General features: G+C 41.2%; 1 protein-coding gene across 2 annotated transcripts in view; it reads left to right on the forward strand.

Annotated features, from left to right (window-relative positions):
• The first annotated feature begins 426 nt into the window (after positions 1–426).
• LOC306977551 (integrin beta-1-like) overlaps positions 427–20959 on the forward strand; it is a 34905-nt gene continuing 14372 nt past the window's right edge. For both annotated transcript variants that reach the window (XM_079575928.1, XM_079575927.1), the window contains exon 1: positions 427–815. The gene's annotated coding sequence lies outside the window, so the exon portion shown is untranslated. The remainder of the gene's footprint in view (positions 816–20959) is intronic.

The following is a 20959-nucleotide window of genomic DNA, read 5'->3' on the forward strand; positions in this document are numbered from 1 at the left end:
TTTTGTTTGTTGACTTTATTTGCTACACAAGGGGAGAAAAAAAAAAAAAAAAGACTAAATATTGTGTGTAATAACAGAAATGTAAAAATGTGCACATCTGAAATGTAAAACCACACAATAAAGTAATAAAAAAATGGGTAAAAGCAAAAACATATAGGACAATTCGAAGTAGGCTAGTAATTTGAGCTTTGAGCCTTGAAACAGTGCCAATAGTTGTTTTTTTTTTTTTACTAGTTCGCCCCTGTCTTACGCATCCACTTTCCTTTTCTTCATGAAACAAAGTCTGGCCGATATTTATTTCCTTACGTAGCTACATCTATGAGTTTGGCGAGACGTAGGCTGTTTCCCTTCTATTTTGAAGGCGATTGGCGGAAGCGCTCTGTCTCCTCTCCACGCGCCTTTACGCACGCCAACGTCCCATCCATCTCCGCTGTAGCGGTTTCTCTGCTCTGTCTCCTCTCTCCCCTGATTTAGCCCGAGACGGGAGGACCACGCAGGCGCCACACTCTCTCCCTCCCCGCCTCTCTCCCGCACCGGGACGCCGTTTCCTCCGAGCGCTGTTTTTTTTACGCGCATTTCGCCACCGATCGAACTTTTTCTTTTTTGGAATATCAGGAAACTTAACGACGCGGGAATGAAAAGAAACAGAAGCCTGGCGTGACTGAGTTTGGTCGTGGAGAGAAAAAAGTGTGGCCCCCCTCGGTGCCAGCAGGGCAGCGTTTTGTTTTTTTTACACATCACAGAGCGGAGAGAAGAAAAAAAAAACGGATCCCTTCTTCTTTATGCGTCCGGGGACATAACACCGCACCGCGAAGGTAAACATCCATCTCTTCCAGCGCTGTTAACGACTTTCCCCGATGTTTTCCGGCTGTGTATTGGCGCAACATGTGCGAAAAAGTAGCCTGTCTGTGTTTGCCTGTGTCGCCTTTGTGTTGTAGCCTGACAGTGATTTGGATAAGTGGAAGGTCGTTTCAAATTCATTTAAAAGGGGGGGAATTCGTGGACAGTATTTTTAGACTGATCAAATGCTGGCACGTGTTTCTGAGGTCATTTCTAGCACTATTCTCTTGGGAATTCAATTATTAAACCAGCCTTTCAACCAGTTTTCCAATAGGTGCTGTACAGGATCAATTTATTACAGTGATTATGATGATCAAAATGACAACAGAAAAAGGAAATGACTTTTGTAATGTGTTTCAAAGCAACACAGTAAATTAGAATAAGCTGTGGGAAGTAAATTAGTATGTTTTGATTTCCTTAAAGCGATTCTATGTTAGACCTGCTGCTCTCATGAACATAGAAGTGCTTTATAGTAACACTGTAATAACATTTCTTATAAACCGCAGCCAAACCTTTTTTTTTTCTTCTACAATGCCCTAATGGAATCCATACATCCTGTCATTCGCTAACCCAAGCTTTACAGGATGGGCCGGTGTATAAACATGGCTTGGTGACCCACAAAAGCAGACATTGTGTAGCTAGCAGAAAAAAATGAAGCACTCAATAGCTTTCATGGTAAGCTGGACCTCAAACCGGTGCCTTTCTCAATATATATTCGTGTCCTTCATCTAATGGCTTATGCAATATGTTATAAATTGTCAGCAGTTTTAAATGCCAAGTTATTTCATGTCCAAAAATAAATAGCAAACTACAAAGCAAACAAAACAATAGTATAGCTAAAGACGAGCTAATAAGGCATTCACTTTATTTGTGTTTTTTCTGTCAAACCCAAAAAAAAGAGAAAAGCCTGTCCCAGTTTTTTTAACCTTGGTAGAACACTGAGCACAGTGCCAAGTAGTGTAGCACAGTTGCTGAAAAAAAAAAAAGTTTTTATCAAGGTAAGGTTCCCTGCAAATTTTAAACATGATGAGGAGGGTTAACATTTGATAGAAGAATGACACGCAAACTTATACAAGAATCAAAAAACAAGGTTGGCAAGTTTTAAACACGAGACCGGATGGAGACCGGATATTGTGTCGTTTGGAGAGGATATTTTGCTGCCTCAGTGATGTTCGTTCTCCCATCAAAACTGTCCAGCTTTCCAACGGCTCAAACTGTTTGTTCACTCTTTAGTTCTTTTTTTTATGTTATTCTTTCTTTTCCGCTGTGTGTTCAAAGCAAATGCAGCACGTGTCGTCCATATGATGCACACAAGTCGTCCAGGGGTCACGTCGCTTGAACCAAAGCCGAGGGGAAAAACGTGCTCTGGAACGGAGATCAAACCCCTCTGGGAATTCCACATCCAAGTCTTGAAAAAGAGGCCGCCGGAAGTCAGGAATTAGGCTGTAGTGTAGATTAGCCACAGAACAGCAGACTTCTATGGCAATGTCCAGTTTATATGCAATGGCAGGTAATTCTTATGAGCTGTACAGTAAAACAGCTACTTGGTTAGTTACTGGGTTACGGCACAAATAATGGTTCTAGATCATTAATATATATAGTACTTTGTATGTACAGGTAACCGTATCCGTACCATATCCACATAGAAGGTGAAACTGAAGCATGTTTTATTATTTTTAAAGGAAAGCTGGTGAAATGATATTGTGCTGTAGAAAGTGTGAGTGTAAGAAGGTGTTGCAATCACTTTCTAAATAATCTGCCAAACCCTCAGAGAATAGCTGATACACGAGAGAGAAAAAAAACACTGGGAATCCCTGGCCTAATCTACAGGGTTGGCAGCTTTTTCGTATTTTTTATGTATTTTTTAGTATTGCTGCATTGCTTCACTCCGGGAATTGTGGTCTTTGCTGTTATTTTTTCTTTTGCTTCGAAGCCGGAAGCCCAGCGTTCGCTCTATTTGCGATGCTCGCCATGTCTCAATGTCCCGCAAAGGACTCAGCCTCTTCATTGACCGGTACGTCCTGTCTGCTCTTGGCCCTTTACAGATCGGAGCTGGAGTGTAATCACGCTAATGGAAGCAGGATATGGAGAGGAGGGTGGGGTGGGGTGGGTCATAGTAGGACGGGGGGTGGGCGTGGTGTTGTTGGAGGGGGAGCTCCACAACAGCAGCAGCCGCCAGCCGAGCACATGTCCACCCGTATTCTCTGGGGAACAGCTGTTGGGGCGGAAGCTATATAGCATCAGATTTATGAGGCCCACTTAGCCCCGCCGCCACACCCAGCCATCTCTGCGCCCGTGTGGCATCAGTCCTGGGGTGGGACGTGTGAAGTTGGGAAGATGGAGGTTTATGGATCTGCGTGGGGGGAGCTGGGTGATGGATGCCTGGATACGACCCGCGGTGACAGGGAGCTTTGTGCTCCTGATGGGGAGATTTGAGGCTTAGTTGGGCAAATAAAAGGCTGTTTGCTAGAACATGGTTAAGATGGTCCCCGGAGGACACTTATCTCAAATGTGTTACAGGCGGTGAATGGGAAAGCTTATGGTTCCTGTAGTTTAGACAGCCGAATTAAGATTAAGGCGATTTTGAATAGGAGTAGGCCCATAGAAAACATTTATTATGTCTTTAAAAGAAAAAAAACAATCTATAAATGAAAACTGGGATCGTGCGTTCATACAATCCCTTTACCAAGTCATTTAAAACCATGTTAGAAACTAACTGTAGACGTTTTATAGATATTTTTGCCATACACTTTCGGAACAGTAATGGCCAAACTGCACAAAACTAGGTTATTTGAATACGGGCTTGAATATACACCTGAAAATTTAAACAACGATTGTAAGTGATTTGTTGAGCCCTTATAGACTTACTAAATCAGACTAAAATTGAACTAAATTATGGCTATAAATTAACTTGCAGATTTTTAAGTTGCGATGCATTTTTGTTTCAAGCAGTCTTGCAATAAATGGGCACATCTCAGTCTAATGGAATACCTCAATGATTTCTATGGATATACAGTCATAATGAGGTCTTCTTTAACCCAGGACAAGGAACCTGAGGCCTACTATTTACCATCCCAAGGCCTAAACCCTCTGAAACATTATCAACAAATAGCATCACAAATGGAAATGACGAAACATCTTCCAGTTTGAAAACTCAGCTTCCCATTTTTAGCACGATACAGCAGCCACATATTCTATTTTTTACGTTGAGATTGCGGGGCGGCTCCGTTCTCTATTTTGACTCGACCTCTAAAGCTATTTTTGCCATTACTCTCCACATCAAGTTGAAATCGTTTTGTCTTTCTTCTTTTTCTTCTGATGCTTGTACAAACAGAATCTGGCGTGGTAGTGTCTGACCGCTGCTTCCCAAGGCCAGACTAAGCATGTTTGTGTTGGTGATAAATCCTACATGTCTTGGCTACTGTTTTGAAAACGTTTACTCCATTTAGTTGTGTCTTGAAAAGAAAGGAGGAGTTGCTGGACGCGGCTGACAGTTGTAAATGAACTTTTGTGCTGACTCTGCTGTTATAATCTTCCACTATTACAGCACAGTCGGCAACCATACTTTTTTTTTTCTCCAGGAAGAGTAAAATATGTTTGTGTCCCTTTGTTCAGTATGTTGTAAAAGCAGATATTTGTGAAAAGAAAAAACACTGTGCGTGTAATTATAAAGCATTTCAATCCATTGTGAGATGACAGGCTGGTTATTGTTGGCAATACCATGGCTGTGAAGTGCTACTTTGGTCCCAGAAAGTTGTGGAACGGGCTTATAAACTTAAAATTGTGGAGAACTGTGATGTTACAACTGCGTTTGGAAAGTTGGGAATGAGTTTGGACGACAACTAACAGTTTGAACTTCACTCACACCGTCATTTGATTGTAGATATTAAGAAAAATCAGGTACAGGGCCTTTAAGTGAACCACTAGTAGAAGTTCACTATTATCTGCATTACTTCAGTTAAAATCACAGAATTTTGTATATTAAGTCTGCACGATTTTGTAACTATATTTCACTCAATTTTTTTTTAAGAGTAATTTTCCATTGTTTGACCTGCTCGCATTTTAATGGTGATAAACAAGTTTGCAAAAGCCTCATCACCTCTCTGACATTTTGACACTTTTCTCGGTAAACCGCAAGAGGAAACCGCCACCATTCGCAGTCCCTCCAGAGCTCGCTTTCTGCTGCGGTGTGCTCTCACAGGAAGACGCTTCTTTGGCACCAGCGCAGAACTTTACTCGCCAGCTGTTACAAGAATGCGCGTAGAATTCGGAGCTTTTTGGAGGTCCTAGTCGCCTACCCTGGACTGACATTAGAAGTTACACTTGGGTGTCGAACGCAGAACAAAATAGCTCCTTAAAGTATGTGTTGTTTTGTTGATAGACCTCATGATGATAAACCACATGACATAGCAACATACAACCTGAACTGTTCCGCAGTGTGGCTTTACGAACATCTTGTTGATATAACATAGAAAGGGCATTTATTGGGTTTCCCCTTTTTTAATGGGGTGCTATGGTATTTCCCCTCTGTGCATTACTTCACAGGGAGGACAAAGCCGGCCTGTTCTCTGCCTGGGGTAATGCGCCTGCACCCTGGAGTCTCTGCACCCTTTGGTCCCAGGGCTGTTAGGTGTCATCGGCCCTCTAACGCTGCCAACACTGGGACTTTTGTTCTGAAAATTGGGTTGACATAGTGACAGAGTGTTATAGACCTTTCTGCAAGCTTGGTTGAATGAATCTTAAAGGAAGTATGTAGACCGGCTGTACCTCGAGCTCAGAATCACCAAGATTGGGTGTCTGAGTTTTAACCACTGCCCACCCCGAGTGTAGCATTCACAGCGGGCACAGGGCCATGTTTAACACCTTACAGCTGCTAAACTCCCATGGTTTTACGCTGACACATGGCCAGTGGACCTCGTACGTTGACTTTTCATTTGTTAAGAAGCCGAGTAAAGCTGCCCTACCTGAATTTAACCGTCAAAGTCGTGGGTAGTTGAGTAAAATCTCTCAGCTATAGCTCACACAGACCCTCAACACATCCTGATTGTTTACCTGAGTTCATTATAAGCACGTCTTAGCTAAATTGTGCTAAATTAGTACTCTCTGACTTCCTGGTCTGGTGGAAAATGTTTTTAACCCACAACACTGCATTTGCAAGGCTGCTTTTACAATAGATCTAGAAAGCCACATGAAGTTTACTGTACTACAAGGAAATCATTTGATTATCCCACCTTTAAAGTAGTAGTTTTTCTTTTAACACCATAGAAGAGTGTAATCCTCTCCCTAGCCCATCATTCGCCCCGTCTTGTTAGTCCCATCCACGGCCCATGTCTGCTTTCCCGACGCAGTGATGCAGACTTCCTGTGTGCTGAGTCCCACTTCCTGCGTTTGTCCAGAGGAAGTGCTGATGAAGAGGGATTGGGCAGGCCTATACAGTGTCGCCGCACTCAGCTCCAAAAGGCTCAACAATGGGTTTGCAGTGGCACAGCGAGCAGGACCAAGCTGCCCCGCTACGAGCCCATGTTCATGCTCTGATGCTTCATTCCATCCTCATTCCAAAGAGAGGCTTGTAGAACAAAAGCAAGACGAAGTAGAGCTAGCAGCTTATTTAAGGTTTGAAAAGTACCTCTGTTTTGTGTATTGAACTTGACTTTAACACTCAAAGTCATTTATTAACCGCTGCAAACCAGACAACTTTAACTCTTGAGTCCATGACCTGATTTGCTCTGACATGTCTAGTCTAGAAGTCGTTCTATTTTTTGACTTGGTTTTAAGTTTTGGTCCTCCATCTTAGGCTTTGGAGCTGATGTTCTGTCTCATCATTGTGTTGTATATCAGATTGTAATAAACAAGTACTATTGCGTTTTGTGATCTCAGGTGGACTTGACAGCAAAAAAAAAAATGTATTTTTTGTTTCTTTTCCCAAATCGAGCTAAAGTTTTAATAACTTATTCTCCCACCTCGCCAGTAGGGACGCTGTGGTAGAGATTAGTCAGTGAAAGGACAGAACAAGACACCCGGCTTACTCATAAAGCAGGATTTTTACCTTGTGCAAATATACCTGACATTACTCTGGACTTGGGAGTGGGTGAAGAGGCAGGAGCTGTGTTGTTTCACTTTGGGAACAGGAAGCTGGACGAACATGAGCCAGGCAGAATGCTCTAAACGCCGTGGTTATACTGTATAGCGCGGCCCAGACGTCAATAAACAGGCGCTGAAAGGTTGGGTTAGCTTCTTACTGCTGAATAAAGGTCAACATTATGACATTTTATGCTGGTTTTGGTCCATTTAGTCAGAGCTAAATATTCTAACTTGTTGTTTTGGTTTGTAGACGCTAGAAACGCAGAAACTGTGATGCATTTTCGTGGGACCATATTTCTATCATCTACTGACATTGCGTCTGTCTGCAAATCATATCAATCAAACCGTACTGTTTGGGCAAATAAGCCAGGGTTTGAATCAAGAGGTGTTAGTGCACCCAGAATGTCCAGTTCACAATGCACATTTTACGCCAACACACCAGAAGCACTAAAGATGCTAAATCGCTTCGTAAAAAAAAAAAAATACCCAGAGTAAAATTCCGCTTAAAGGAGCTATACTTGATTTTTTAAATTTTCTGTATTGGAATAAAATTTGTCTTGTCGTTGAGTATATGGCAAAAGCAGACATTTATCCAAAAAACACTGGTTTTAAAGCCTTTTAAACAGTCACAAATGTCAGGCTAGTAGGCATATTTTACAGTGAAATGACGGTTTTCTTCCCTGAAAGTTCTGAAACATGGTATAAACTCCCTGTGACGAATTTTGATGTTTTTAAATGCATTAGGAAAGTTTGAGATGAGTTTGGACCAGAAAATAGCAATTTGAAATTTGAGTGACCCTGTTTCTTTGTACAATCAGGTACAGCTCCTTTAAATCCCGCTGTTTCATGACCCATCCATTTGTTAGCATGCCATTAGCTAAAAATGCCATCTTTTACATTATCATAAGTAATTTCAACTGCATCGAACTGGAGAAGCTCAAGTGTATTTTCCACACACATATAGGGCTGAGCGATTTGGGGGGAAAAAAAATCACGATTATTTTCCCCATGTTGGTCTTTCCTGGACTAGCAAGTAAACAGATGCTGCGGCCAAACTGAAAAACTGCAGCTAACTCAACAGCAAAAACATCCCCTCACAACAACACGCAAGCATCCGCAAAGGAGACACAAAAAAGAAATGAGTAAACCGCGCATTTATTAGTAAAAAAAAGACGATCAAACTTATAATTCAATGTTAGAAGTCCAGATAATCCACAAATCCACACATACATTCATTTACATAACAAAACGTGAACATACGCCACCATTGGACCATTAGTTGAGCTTGCCGAGCCTTTTACGATGGTGTGAAACAATGTAAACTGACCTCTAACACAGCGCTGAGCGGCACCTCCAGCTCATGTTTGGTCTGTCGGAGGTGATCGCACAGGCCAGGTGGCGAGACTGCTCTGAAAACACTTTTAGACGGCGCACTGCTATTTTCAACATACACTCATGAACAGTGACATGCTCCTGGCTCGGCTCCACGGCCTCCGCTTAGCCCCGATTGTCCGCTCCGGATCGTTCTGCTGAAACAAGGGCATCTGCAAAAGTCCAGAAGTCTGTCTAATACAGTGGGTAAAATCGTATCAACCCTGCAGACCCTACAGGCCCTTACTTGCATGGTGTATGTGTAGCTTGTGCGTGGGGGGCAGGGGAGTGCGTACAGGGCATAAGGCCAGCACATGCAGCCAGTTTCTGAAGGAGAAAGCACTGGAGAACCCACAATAAGCTACTTAACTTAGCTTAGCCGGTATTTACATTGTAGCTACCCGCCCAATTATTCTATTAAACGGTTGCATAATGGAGGGCTTGCGTTACGGGTTGGCAGGCTGTTTAAGAAATGTGAAGAAATGCCACTCCGCCACTTGGAAACGGAAAGTTAGCCCAAACAAATTCGTCTGGAGGAGCTGTTAAGTGGCAAACCGTACATTATGAACAATAAATAGCATTGTAGCTATGAGGGAAGAAGAGCAGATGCGTAAACGTCTGAGTGTGTTTAACTGTCCTCAAAGTAAAAGAGGATTCTACGAAGAAAGCAGACTCGAAACGCGCATATAACTCACAGGAACTTCAGGACAAATCAGATGCCTAGCTTTCAAAAAAAAAAAAAGCTCATGTAAGGAAGGCGTGTCGAATGTAGCACCTGGACTTTCACTTTACTTTCATTTTCACAGGATCAGAACACATGAGACATGGAGGTCACAGAACAGGAGCACTTCCTAACATATGGCTGCATTATACAGGTGCTCAACATAGAATTACAATATCATGAAAAAGTGAGTTTATTTCTGTAATTCAAATTAAAATGTGGAGCTAATATATGATATAGACTCATTACATGCAAAGTGACACATGTCAAGCCTTTATTTGTTATAATTTTGATGATCATGGCTGCAGTCCATTTTCTGAGATTTTTGATTGTTGTTTTTTTTTTACAAGCTGAGCCATAATAATCAAAGTAATAACAAATAAAGGCTGTACATATCTCACTTTACATGTGTCTATCATATGTTAGTTTCACAGTTTAAGTTGAGCAACAAAAGTGAATGCACTTTTTCATGATATTCTAATCATATGACGAGCACCTGTATATCGTCCAATTCATCATTATCGCAATAATAAGCGACACATTTTATTTAAGTCAACCCAAAACAACAACTTAAAAACTTTAAAATGTGCAAAAGTTGTGTTTTATTCATTTTTTTTTTTTCAATGTTTGCCCTGTTTTGGCCCTGATTTATTATTTCTTTAAGTCAATTTAATGAAAAAAAGTAAAAATAAATATTATAATAATGTTACGGATAAGTGGTCCCCAATTTGCATACTATTGTTTATACTAAGGTCCCAATCCTTTCAGAAATGATCAGCTAAAATTCCTATTTATTAAAGACAATGTGTTCAAATACTGTACTCTGAAACATACCTTTTATCTTATTGACTTTCCTTTAAAATGTATATACATTACCCGTCGTACAATTAGTTGTGTTGTATGTTGTATTTTAATTTTAAAGGGACTATACAGGGTTTTGAAATGTTGAAATTTAGTATTTTACTTCCCCTACATGTTCCAGCCATGTCCTAATGTGTAGAATGAGCCCAAGCCTATTCACCACAACAACCAATATACTGTATATCCAGTACTCTTGGTAAGAGATGGAGAGGCTGAGGAGGCTTACGGATTTGCTCCTGCTGTATTGAGATGATAGATTAATGACTTGAGAGATTGCTCCAGGCTATTTTTGAAAATCGAGACAAGAAGGTGCTAAAATTAACTTAAGAAACTAAAAAAAAAACATCTTAGAAAGGCCAGTGCTCTTATTTTTTGGCTGACTTATTGTTTTACGTATTCCCGTCAAGACGCGGCTCAAATGTTGGGATGGGACAGACCTGTTAGACTTGTGTGCTTTCCTTGTCTTTCAAAGCGACTGGTCCAAAACGAGGCTGGAATGCTTTAGCAAAGTGGAAACTATGGTGACGCTCTTCAGACTCTGGATGCGTTTCAATGGAAAAACCTCAGCGTACACCTCATAGCATTGGTACTATGCTTAAAATAAACATACCCTGGTATTATTCATTACGCAGATTGTGTTGCAAAGAACGTTTGTATTTCAGTATTGTCATAATGTACATAATGATGATAACTTTTTCATCAGCGGGAAGAATTCATGTAATCGAGAATAGACATGTCAAGATTGATTTGTTTTACCATTACTGCTGTTTTAAAAGCTCATGGTAGGTTCATCAGAATATTTTCAGGACCCACGGTAAACCGCTGTCAAGGCTCATAAGTCGTAGTTGTAGTGTGTTTGTGCGAAACGGTGCACACTCACTGGTGAAGGCTGGAGAAACAACCTCAAGTGTTAAAATCCAAAACACAAAGTCAGCGGCTAGCCATAATGCTAACTGCTACATGCTAACTGCTAGTTTTTCTATTTGTTAATGTGCTTCATTTTCTAAGAATAAGATGAAACATTCCCAAGGAGCTGATTTTTATGCAACTTTATTTGTGTGTGCTAAAATTGCCTATAGTCCACCAGAAAATTCTAAAATGAGTGAAAAATCCCGCTCCACTGATCAATGATTAGGATTTAACTTAGCTAAGATAGGGCGTTGTTAGCATAAATCCCCCTACATGTTCCAACAATGTCCTAAGGTGTAGAATGAGCCCTGTTCCTCTAAAATCCTGCACTGTCTCTCAAAAAGGTGTTCATTCGGGTCCGAAGTGCCGTCATGCAGGGGCTTAATATAGAAGCTGCAGCACGTATGACCTGAGGTGGCAGTAGTGAGTATAAAATGGCTGACTTGCATCTAGCCCCTTTAATGTCGGGCATTTCTCTCGCAATTATGTTGCTCCGAGGACAACAACAGCTCACATAGAAAGTTGCAATGTTTAAAGCTACGCCGCGTAGAATTTTACCCAATAAAAAAAATAGCATGTTCTGTGTTGACCTGGTCATGTTTTGTGCTGAGGCAACAGTATAGTCCAAAATGTTACGCAGTGTGCCTTTAAGTAAAAGGTTCACATTAGACGAATAAAAGAGCAGGTGATTTCCGCAGACACGCACTGAATTGAAGCTCGTTTGTTCCCCAGTTGTTTTCCCCAGTTGAGCGAGCGTTCATGTGCATTTTCCAGAGGACCATGAACGCAGCATTAGATCAGGTAAACCCATGTATTTGACTGATAGCAACATAATTAAACTGCTTTTGACTGAATAGGATTATTGTGACTGTGAGAGAATTTTTACCAGCTGTGCACGGTTACGCACAGTATCACCCCTCACTGCTACACGTCGTGGAAAGTTCATTCTGAGGCCAATTTTTCAGCTATAGATCAAGTTAATCGAGTTGTTTTTGACTGATTTTTACACAGAAAGTAAAAGCCGGTTTATTGCTTTGAGAAAGAGCCTATCAATACATTTCCCTTTATACCCTAAAAAGGTGAGGAATTACCGAACGCTCATATGCTTGGCACTGTTCTCAGACTCTTTTGGGCAGCTCGACCGTTTGAGCGGGTTCTGAAGTGTGCAGCGGGAGTGGAGGGAGTGAAGTGTGTGGGCGGAACAGCCGACAGAGGAGTGGGGACGGTGGAAGGAAATGACGGAACGATACAGACTGGAGCGGGAATACCAGCGATGTGCCAGAGATAACAGCCCACGATTGAAGGCATGTTGGAATGTTGACTGCAAGATTCGACGGATGATATAGTAAGATGTTTGAGAAAGTTTCAAAACAGTCAAATAAATTAAGTCACTTCAGTCATTTTGTTGATTGAATTTGACAGTGAAATAAGACACACTCAAACTTCTACATACAATAGCGGTTCCATATTGGCTCTTTTCCATAAAGATGGCTACTGCTGCCCGTGATTGAAGGCCTGCTGGAATGTTGGCTGTGAAACTCAACTCCCAGTCAGATTTTTGGGACTTATTTTGAGTGGATGGACGTAAAAAACGTTGAAAAAAACCCCAAAAGTCCATTTGAGCGCCACCCTTTCCTGTTTTTCCGTCCCCCCTCCTCACTGCATGGCGGGATGGCGCTCTGAGCTGACGGCCTATAGAACACAGTGGGCAGCTTTATGGCCGCTGCTTTGTGAAGTTTTTACAGCGTGCAAGTCCGAAACATGATTCATGCCACTGTGGGCTCGGGGAAAAGGCCGTGAAAGCAGGCTCTGGTTCCCAGGAAGAAACATTGGGACGTAAAGATGGCTGTTTTAGTTGGCTATTCATGCTGCGACATACTATAAGGATTGTTTCACTTTGAATCTCAGTTATTTTATGTTGAATGATTATCACATAAGCGTCATTTATTTTACCCCTCTGCCCTGATGGAAATAGCAACATGATCCCATTGTTAGCTTGTTTGTCTAACCACAGTGTGATTTCTAACAGGAGCTGAGGCCGTGGGGGAGTGTCATAACCCAATTTGAGTCAGTTACCAATTTGTGGCAAAATTCAATCTGCAACACAGACATGGACATAGATCTAATTGAGGTTGGTCAGAGAAGACAAAATATTCCCTCAAGAAAGAGGAACATTCAAGTAGAATTAAAGCAGTACTAAGTAACTCTTCCCCCTAGAGGCCATAAGCGCAACTGCAGGTGTAGTAGCAAGTTACGATTTTTTAACTTATTAATTGTCTTGGAGAGTAGACAGGAAAGGCGAAGGGAGAGAGAGTTATTGTACATCCAATTATACAATGGAAATATTTTTTTTCACTCAAACTTTGCTGTAAATACTGTTTAAAGTGACGTTAGCCCGCAGTTAGCTTTGCCCGTTAGCATGTTAGCTTCTTCTTCGTGATTTCATTAGTGTGTATTGGTGGCTCCGGACCGGTGGCAGTCAAGTTGCAAACATGGTTTTCTGGTCAGAGACACCAGGGGAGAAGAAAGACCCTCCACTCATCCCATAAACACTTGTATTACCCCCACAGGGACTACGAAAAGGATTTATTAAGGTAAACACGTTACTTAGTACTGCTTTAAGTAAAGCAATGAAAACATAATATGGCTAACACAACAAGCTAGCATGCTTAGGTGATCGACTCAATTTGCAATGACAGAGATTGTGCATACTTGCAAGTCTGTGTGGTTTTTTTGCCCTGAAACTGCATGGAAATATAAAGCCTAGCCGAGTTTCATTTACATACACATAACAATGCAGAATTCCAAGGTAACAGTACATTTTGTCAGATTCCTATGACTCTGAAGAAGAAGCAACCAGTCAGGAGGCAGCGCACAGTAAACCCAGTCTGACGGCTCTGTGTGAAGTCATGGCCGGTGTTAGCAGGTCATCGGTGAACTGTGGCCGGGGTCCGAGGCTGTGGAATGCTGTTTGGAGCTGGACACTTTTAGCCTGTGATGCATCGGGGGGAGAACTGCGGCTGTGAGTCACTGCTGACAGGAACACTGACGGGGAGATTAACCTGGAAGTGGCCACCTGATGTTAGCGCTGTGGTTGCAAATATAGCATGATGATGTTTGATGATTGTGCCGTTAGTTCAAAAACCCGGACATAGCTAAGTGGCAGAGGTACTTGGCTTGCCAGACATAACACTTTTTAAGATTGTCTGAACGATTGCTATTGCTATGTGCGCAACAATGATGTGTTAATATGATAGCAGATGGTATCATATATTCTTACAGGATCTGGTGTAACATTTTACTAGATAAATCTATAAACCTATCTTAACTGTCTGTCTGTAGTAGATATTTTTGTGTCATACGGTACATTTTACCTCTACTTGAGGAAAAGTATAATGAAGTATCTGTGCCCAAACTTGAGTAAAAGTAATTGTTATATTTTTACCACTGTGAGTAAATATTAAGCAGCAAAGGCTTCATTTTGATCTATGAAATGGCTGTAGTTCATCTCGTGAGCCTTGTCCTTTAGAATGATTTTTGTTTCTGTGTTTTTCTGACATTTTCTTGGAATTTTCAAGATCAAGATCAGTCTTTTTCGCTCAAACAGTTACTCAGTTCTCACATTACTTAAAGGTGCGTTATGCAACTTTTTATGTGCAAAAAATAATAATATTTGTGCGTATTTGATCTTGTAGTGACCCAGAGGCTGCATGAGTGGTCAACATAGCACATTTACTTTCCATCACAGCGGTCTCTAGGACGCTCCAGGATCCATTGTTTGGGAGGTTTTCTCTGCTGACGGATCCCCTCACCCGAAAACCTACAAAACAATTGACCCTGGAGCGTTGTAGAGACCGCTGTGATCGTAAGTCAAGGCGCCATGCTGACCACTCATGCAGCCGCTGGGTCACTACAAGGTCAAATACACACAAATATCAACTTTTTTTTTCTTGCATAAAAAGTTGCATAATGCCCCTTTAACAACAGTTTTAATTTTACTTGAGTAATTGTTTGGGTCACTACTTTTTACTTCTATTTGAATACAATTATTTCAAAGTCATGTCACCCTTACTTGAGTAAATATTTTGGCTACTCTCACCCACCTTAGGAAAGCATTTCTCTTCAGTCCCCAATGCAAGGTGCTGACATTGCTGCGATACTGCCCCCTAATGGCGAGGGGTGACTCCAGAAGTAACGCTATAACATGGAATCCTATGGGGACTTTACGCCGGCCAAGAACAACTTAAAAACCTGGTTCCAAAGAATATTATGTGTTCAAAAGATAGTGTTTCCACCTGTGACTCCACTAAGGGGGGTTTCATACTTTTAACCACCCTGTTTTTTGTTCTGTAGATTTTTAAAGTTTATTGACAGCAGGAGACTGGGCTGCCATGATGGATTCATTCTCCATTTTGTTAACAATGACAATGGGGAGGAGTGAGGAATACATGATCACATGAACATATCTCATTTTTGCTGTACTCATGTAGACCTGTTGCAGATTGCAGTAGATGAGAGTTCAAATCCCCCATTCTAGCATTATCTTCCAAAATGACAAAAGCTTTACGAAGCGTTCAACTGTTCCATCCCTGAATTCTGTCCACACCTCCAGTCCCTGCACATGCCCACCCCAGAGGCCTCGTTTTCTCTAATAAAACCCGATAGTATGGGCTGTTACCATAGCGGATGCACCCAGACGTGAATAGCTGCCATATAAAGCCATGTCTGCTTGTGCTTCGAGAGGCCCTGACGAGATTTATCATTGATCTGTTTGAAAGGCCCGGCAACACTGCAGCGCATTGTGCTCAAGTAATACTCCAAAAAAATACTTCAAAAATACTCCAAAAACCCCAACAGCACCAAACAAAGACTGAACGTTTTGTTTTAAAGCTGTGAGAAGTGCGTGTGTTTAATTCTTGAAACAGTGCGTGCTTCAAAATCTTCTGGCTTTGTTAACGTCTGATATTTTGCTGCATTTTTTTGTACTGAACATTCCTGTGTGCTGCTGCTTAGCTTCACGTGGAGATAGGCAACAATTTCTAGCTTTTTTTTTTTTCTCTTACTCAGTATCTTTAGATTTGCAATGTTTTTTGAGAAAACTGAAGTAATATGAACAGCTACACCAGGCTTAACACTTGAATCACATGCATGGGAAGAGGATATTTTATGTTTGCAAATCATTTTGGAAGTAAAAATTGTTGATTATGATCTGAATGGTTGGTGGCTGTCGTTCTTATGTAAAAGGAATACAATTTCCAGACAGCCTCTACATCTGCTGAAGCTGTTAAGATTATTATTCTGTATGAAATTGTCAACCTTGTCACCTTTTATGCTCTTGTTCAGTCATGATGTCACCGCTCTACCTAACGTAGTCCTATTCACTATAATCATTTATATTATAGATTTTAACCTGCCCTGGAACAATGCTCTTTGTAATCTGATCTCACAGAAATAATAAGATATATTCTGTAGAAATGCTTACTATTATAATTATGTGCAAAATAGTTTTGGGCCTAATATTGTATAAGATAAAGGTGCTGTTTTTACTGTGTTTCTCTATGTAGTAGCTTGGTTCTCCATTTGACCCATCCTTCACTGCTGTTGGCGACCTGTCAGGGAGCAGTGGTGCAGTGCTGTAGCTTCAAATTCATGCTACGATATACTGAACAGGTTGGAAAATGGACTGTTGAGTACAGAAAAATATATTTTTTACTGACATACAGTAACAGATGCTACTCTATGTAAGCGTTCATAACTTGACCCCATTTTGTTTTGAGTTAGAAATCCAGTAACTGTGACTTGTAAGGGCGACAGTGGTGCAGTTGATCGAGTGGGTCTACCATTATACAGTTTGACTGCAAAGCTACAGACAATGGCCCCGGTAATGGTGTCCGGCATGCAGTTGGTTACTTTGCAAACTGCCAAAGCAATCTCGCAAAGGAGCGATTTCTGCTGCTGAAGAGGAAACAACCAAAGCGAACCAGATTACCCAAACTTGCATGAAAGCTATTGCTACTACAGGCATTGATGAGCGAACAGTGTAGTGAAATGAAGTGAAAAGCTTTAAAAGAAAGTTGGTATGTCCGATATGTCCCCGTAAAACGCGGTCGCTCGTTCACAATACCGTAGAAAGCACCACTGCAGCGTTTCTATAGCAGTGAAGATCCAGCCCAGCTGATCTAATCTGGGGGCCGCAGACAGACCGTCTACCAGCGTGTGTCAAAATAAACGGACAGCCACGCACACTCTCACGTGCACGCACACACACACAAATGCACTTTAACTACTGCAGTAAACGAGGAATGCGTCACTCATCGCTGCAGCGCACCATCAGGGCTTCCTTTAGCGCTGCAGTGGAAGGGAATGCACTCTCGGTGGGATACTCAGCGTGGACTAAAAAAGAGCTCCTGCCTTATCTGCATTGGGCTAATTCAAACCTCATGCTCTTCCTTTCTCTGAGCTACTGTTGAGCTCGGGATTTGAGTTAGGCTGCATGCTCCATATATAAATGTCATGTTTTTACCAAGGATGTAGGCGCTTGTTTGGGGCAATATATCGTTTTTCAATATATCGCAATACACCTTGACCTTTGTCACAATACCAAGTGTCGATACGTTGTGGAGGGTCAAAGCTCGGTGGTCAGTGCAGTGAAACATTCCCCCGGGTGCATTTAGGAGAGGTTTAAACTGTGCCCCACATCGTTCTCTAGGCTTGGAACCTTAATGCCAGCCCTGTCTCATAATCAAGTGTTAGTTTTTGAAGTTTTAATTGTGTGGAATTATGAAACTTGCAGTAAAAAGTACTATCTCTGGAGATGTAGGCAATTCAACAAGAAGCCTGAGGGCCACCAAAAACTGGTTTGAGGGCTGTATTTGTCCCCCGGGCTGCACTTTGGGTACCCCTGATCTAAATGAATTGAAGCTTATTACCAGGAGAATTCACACTAATGCAAGAGTGGGACAACAAATTAAGCTAACTAATGGTCGTCAGTGTCACCCACAGAACTCAGGATGGTGTTGTCATCACCTATTCAAATTCTCAGCTTGTGTAATGCTTAAGCAACTGGAATATTGAAATGTGAAATACTCAATTTAGCATTCATATTAAAGTATTCAGATGCTGTAGTGTGTTATATTTGGCAGCAGCAACCCACACTAAACTGGAATTTTCCAAAGTTAGGACCTACGTTTTGTTCACTTCAGCGTTTTCTTTGCTAGAGTTGCTTTCTAATATTGGCTTACACTTGTATTGTGTAGTGTATTTCTGTAAGTTTTTTCCTTTTTCCAACAAAATGGCAAATTTGTGGCCATATCCAATTCATCACAAACTTTATAGGCTCCTTTTGCTAGTTTATGTGCTTTGCTAAAACACGCTGACATTTGGTCTTCTGATTAAACTAGTCTTGAAATATAGGCTTCTGTTAATACAAATAAGGTGAGTTAGTAGATTTTTGTCCCAGTATTTATTCACTGTGTCCGTAAAACACCATTACATTCAAAACCTCATTCATTCCTCCCTTCTTTGATTATTGCTTATAAGGAAATAGCCTGCAGTCTTCAATCATATAGCGCCCCAAATAGCTGCTGAGCTGTGTCTGATGTGGTGTAACTATATGAATCGTAGCCCAATAGGACATTACAAGCTCCACATGCTGATTAAATTCACCATTGTCCATCTGCCCAAGCCGGGCCGGTCTACTGTATTACAAAAGCGTTCATTGATTTGTGCCTCTTTGCAGAAGCTTTGCCAGCTGTCAGCCATTAAATGTGCAGACGTGTGCTGAAAATCCTTAAAGAATGTGTGCACTAAAGGAGGAGCGTAGTAGCATTAGCGTTTGAGTGTCTGAAAATCCCTGGTCGACATTGTAAATAATATTTGTAGTCTGTAGGTTGTTATTGAGAGTAAGCCCCTATCTCTAATGGACAGCCTTGGACCGTTTGCTTGTATCGTCTGGACAGTAAGATAGGGCTCTCGTTTCTATTTTTTAAATAGTTTCAAGCCTTTTTTCATTGTAACAGTACGAGATTAGGTTGGAAATAATGTTATAATATAGTCATTTATATCTAAAGAATAAAATAAAAAATTACAGGCATGTTAGGTATGTTTACTTTGTGGTGGGCTGTTTTTCTTCATCGTCTTAAGTCCAGGGCCCAAAGTAAAGCCTCATGCTGTCCATCCTATATGCCAGGGACTTTTGGTGGGGAAATTTCAACACATTTATGGTATTTTCAGTACTTTAATGAGTATTTTATCTCTGATCTGTGTAATAAGATCAGTCAAAGGCGTCTTCAGAGCCAGAGGTTCCAGATTTTGGCCCGAGCTTGACATCGCCTACCACTGAACTTGTGGCATTGGGTTTTAGCCATTTCCTTTGCAACCTAGCTATTTTTACTCACACACAAGACCATTCACTAGTTTGTAAACAATATGTTGGAGCTTTCAGTGCTACACACGCTGTGTTCCCACAGCCCCATGACCTGTTGAAGCTCCGTCCCAACCTTTTTCAGCCAAGGCAAATTTTTACAGTCGAAAAATGTCCAGGCACCTAACAAAAATGGTCACAAAAATACATTATATTGAATGTTAGTTAATATTGCTTAAAAAAACTGTTGGTAAATGGTGGTATGTTTCATTCTTCTCTAATACAGTGGTTCTCAACCTTTTGGAGCCGCAACCCCTATTATAACAATTAAAGGGGTTCGTGACCCCCTGCCCGGGTCACACTCTGTGAGAAATCGGAACATTATCCTACATAATTCTTAAAAAACAAAGAAAAAACAAATGGCTAAAATAAAATTAATCAAATTATGAACATATAATGGCACTCTGGTAAAATAGCACACACATGCCACAATAAAATATTATAATATACGCTAAAAAAAGTATGTATATTTTATCTACATGGTCTGGCGACCCCCCAAATTTGTCTCACGACCCCCTTGGGGGTCCCGAACCCCAGGTTGAGAACCACTGCTCTAATACTAATACCTTTTTTCTTCATGAGTATCTTAACTTTGGCTCATTAATATGGGTTGTTGCGCTTTTAGGCTAACAGAAAATGCTAACGTTTATTGTTCCAATGTTTTAGTCTATCCTTCTTAAAAAAAAGAATCATGTTTTTACAAAAAAAATCAAATTGTCTTTTGTCTGTTTAGTTTCTACTTCTTTTCTATGCTTTTATTAGCCCTCTACTAGCATGCTAAAGTAAACTAAGCCTCCCTGTGTGTAATTACAACGCCCATAGCTATTAGCATATCTGTGGGCTATAGTTAATATGCTGCTTGAGCACGAGAGGTTTTCGTGGGCCACATCATCATTAAGTCATGAGCCGAGCGTTTGGAGCAGGACCAGATGCTACACGAGCTAGCTAGCCCGACCAGAGATCAATATGGGAGCAAAGGGGGCCGTGTCTGTTGTGGCTATTTACAGTAAAAGGAGGGTTATAGGAAATGGCACAGAGGGCAATGCAGTGTATGTGAAAGTGGCCTGAATTGAGTTAGCTGTTAGCCTGTTAGCCGCTAACCGTATAAGAATTGCACAGCAGAAGCATCAGGAGAATGTATGGTCTGTAATAAGAGAGCCATTATCTGATCCGATTTGTCATTTGTGAGAGGTGGCTCTGGGTTAGGCGAGCAGGAAATTAACAAGGTCACAAATCCAGGCAATTCATTAATGCTGGCTTTTTGCTTCGTAATTCGATTTAAGCAAGACATTACTGGAAATGAAGCTAAATGAAAATCGAGACTTTTTTAGCTCCGAGTGCGCATGTCCAGGAGGAGCTTTGACATTTGAACAAAGACTGAAACCATCTCAACTGAAACAGGAGTCACATGCATTTTCGATTGGCTGTGTATGTCTATATTACAGGGTTAGCCTGTTTTTGCCATAATCAGACTCAGCAGAGACAGAGAGGTATTTGTTATGTACAGAGGACTTAACATTAGTCCTGGTTTTGCGATTTGCAACCGTTGAAATGATTATTTTCATGCAATTTGAAATAGTATTGCAGAGATAAATAGCAGTGCACTCGAGAGGCTAGAAGAAAGTACAAAATTCAAGTTACAAAATTAACCCCTGTCCTGTTCTGTGATCTGTTTTCTATATGAAAACATTGGCTCACAATAGCAAACCATGTTTCTCGTTGCATGTGAGTAATCTCCTGGGAAAGTTTCAAGT

The sequence above is a fragment of the Gobius niger genome, assembly GCF_951799975.1.
Source record: "Gobius niger genome assembly, chromosome: 18".
Taxonomy (NCBI): Eukaryota; Metazoa; Chordata; class Actinopteri; order Gobiiformes; family Gobiidae; genus Gobius; species Gobius niger.